At 39.7% G+C, this 2798-nt stretch overlaps 1 non-coding gene across 1 annotated transcript; it reads right to left on the reverse strand.

Annotated features, from left to right (window-relative positions):
* Window positions 1-1313: 1313 nt before the first annotated feature.
* On the reverse strand, window positions 1314-1420 carry LOC132240440 (U6 spliceosomal RNA). Its single transcript, XR_009454330.1, has one exon. It is a non-coding gene; the product is annotated as a U6 spliceosomal RNA (small nuclear RNA).
* Between the last annotated feature and the right edge of the window lie 1378 nt (window positions 1421-2798).

The following is a 2798-nucleotide window of genomic DNA, read 5'->3' on the forward strand; positions in this document are numbered from 1 at the left end:
TTTTGGCTTCATCTAATCTTAGCTTCTCATTAGCTCACTGCCTTTTAAAATTATTTTTTTCCTGTTCCATTTCCTTCACTGAAGCTTTTAAAAATTGCCCCCAAACTCTTTTATATATTGTGGAATAGTTTTTAGTGTCTATTGGCCACACGAGTATTTATTTCCTTGGCACTAATTCCTAGAGGTGATTAGGTAGATTAGTGGAACAGGACTTTCCTAAGACTTTTAGTAAATATTGTCAATTTGGTTGTATAAATTTTACAATCTATCTGTAGTTGAGGAGAGTATGTTTTCTTAGCCTCCTTGTCAGCACTCAACATTATCATTTCCTGTTCCCTATAGACTTTTCTAGGAAGGTTTTAATGGCTAAATTGGTTCAGATAATTCAGATGGAGGCCTCCTGCCAAAGGATATTAGTGTGTCTCCACCTCATTGATTTTTCATAACCACAGCTTTACATATGTCCAACCCAGTTCTGAGGCAGCAACTTTAAGAACTAGACTGAGCCTGCTGGTGTGGCTCAGTGGTTGAGCGTTGACTTGTGAACCAAGAGGTTGCCGTTTCAATTTGCTGTTAGGGCACATACCTGGGTTGAGGGCTCAGTCCCCAATAGGGATGTGTAGGAGGCAGCTGATTGATGTCTCTCTCTCTCTCTCTCTCTCTCTCTCTCTCTCTCTCTCTCTCTCCCTTCTCCTTCCTCTCTCTCTCTAAAATAAATAACATATTTTAAAAAAGAATATTCTTTTAAAAAAAGAACTCAAATGAATCTAATGGAGTGATTTCTCAAACCTGGATAAGGTATTTGCATGGATAAGGGCTAATTATGAAATAACCATAAGTACTGCTCCTTTCATCAGATAAGTGCATTTTCTCTTAGCTTAGGCAAGCTTCGCACTTAAGCCTGAGCAATGAGAGTCCCTGCCCTGGGCCCTATGCCCTAGAGAGCCCTATTCTGGCCTTCATCTGGCTGCATCCCTTCCTGTAGTGCAAAATGTCACTGAGGCCAAAGGGATATGTTAACCTAGAAACTGATTTCACCGCTTCATCCTTCTAGACTGTGCTCTGGGTAACTGGGACCCAGAATCCATACCCAAACTGTCTGTAGCCTCTTTCCCAAGCCTGTATGTCTCTACATGTATCTTCCCAAGGACCCTCATAGTGTGGGGAAAAAATAGAATGGGTAGTAAAGAGAATCAAGCTGCAGACTGGAATCTGGAGCCCGAGTTTGGCTTTCTTTGGGATGCCATGTCCTGGAACAAAACTTCCAAAGAGTCTGAAAATATAAAATTTGAACTTGGCTTTTTTTTTTAAAAAAAAATATGGAACACTTCACGAATTTGCATGTCATCCTTGTGCAGGGGCCATGCTAATCATCTCTGTATTGTTCCAGTTTTAGTATATGTGCTGCCGAAGTGAGCACTGAACTTGGCTTTTTAAATTTTTAAAATAATAATAATAATATTTTTATCTTTAATTTCTTTATTGGTTAAGGTATTACAAATGTGTCCTCATCCCCCCATTAACTCCCCCCCCCCCACTTATGTCTCATCCCCCTGTTGTCCGTGTCCATTGGTTTGGCTTATATGCATGCATACAAGTCCTTTGGTTGATCTCTCCCCCTTAGTCCCACCCTCCCCTGCCTTCCCTCTGAGGTTTGAACATCTGATCGATGCTTCTCTGTCTCTAGATCTGTTTTTGTTCATTGGTTTATGTTGTTCATTATATTCCACAAATGAGTGAGATCATGTGATATTTATCTTTCTCTGACTGGCTTAGTTCACTTAGCATAATGCTCTCCAGTTCCATCCATGACGTTGCAAATGGTAGGAGTTCCTTCCTTTTTATCGCAGCGTAGTATTCCATTGTGTAGATATGCCAAAGTTTTTTAATCCAATCATCTGCTGATGGGCATTTAGGCTGATTCCAAATCTTAGCTATTGTAAATTGTGCTGCAACGAACATAGGGGTGCATATATCCTTTCTGATTGGTGTTTCTGGTTTCTTGGGATATATTCCTAGAAGTGGGATCACAGGGTCAAATGCAAGTTCCATTTTTAGTTTTTTGGGGAAACTCCATACTGTTCTCCACAGTGGCTGCACCAGTCTGCATTCCCACCAGCAGTGCACGAGGGTTCCCCTTTCTCCACATCCTTGCCAGCACTTGTCATTTGTTGAATTGTTGATGATAGCCATTCTGACAGGTGTGAGATGGTACCTCATTGTCATTTTGATTTGCATCTCTTGAATAATTAGTGACTTTGAGCATGTTTTCATATGTCTCTTGGCCTTCCTTCTGTCTTCTTTCGAAAAGTATCTATTGAGGTACTTTGCCCATTTTTTAAATTGAGTTGTTTGTCTTTCTTTTGTTAAGTTGTATGAGTTCCCTATAAATGTTAGAGATTAAACCCTTATCAGAGATATTGTTGGCAAATATGTTCTCCCATGCAGTGGACTCTCCTGTTGTTTTGTTGAAGGTTTCTTTTGCCGTGCAGAAGCCTTTTATTTTGATGTAGTTCCATTTGCTTATTTTCTCCTTTGTTTCCCTTGCTCTGGGAGATGTATTGCAAACATATTGCTAAGGGAGATGTCTGAAATTTTGTTGCCTATGTATTCTTCTAAGATGATTATGGGTTCCCATCTTACATTTAATTACTTTATCCAGTTTGAGTTTATTCTTGTGTATGGTGTAAGTTGATGGTCCAGTTTCATTTTTTGCATGTATTTGTCCAATTTTCCCAACACCATTTATTGAAGAGACTGTCTTTACGCCATTGTATGTTCTTGCCTCCTTTGTCAAA

The sequence above is a fragment of the Myotis daubentonii genome, chromosome 8, assembly GCF_963259705.1.
Source record: "Myotis daubentonii chromosome 8, mMyoDau2.1, whole genome shotgun sequence".
In the NCBI taxonomy this organism is placed as follows: domain Eukaryota; kingdom Metazoa; phylum Chordata; class Mammalia; order Chiroptera; family Vespertilionidae; genus Myotis; species Myotis daubentonii.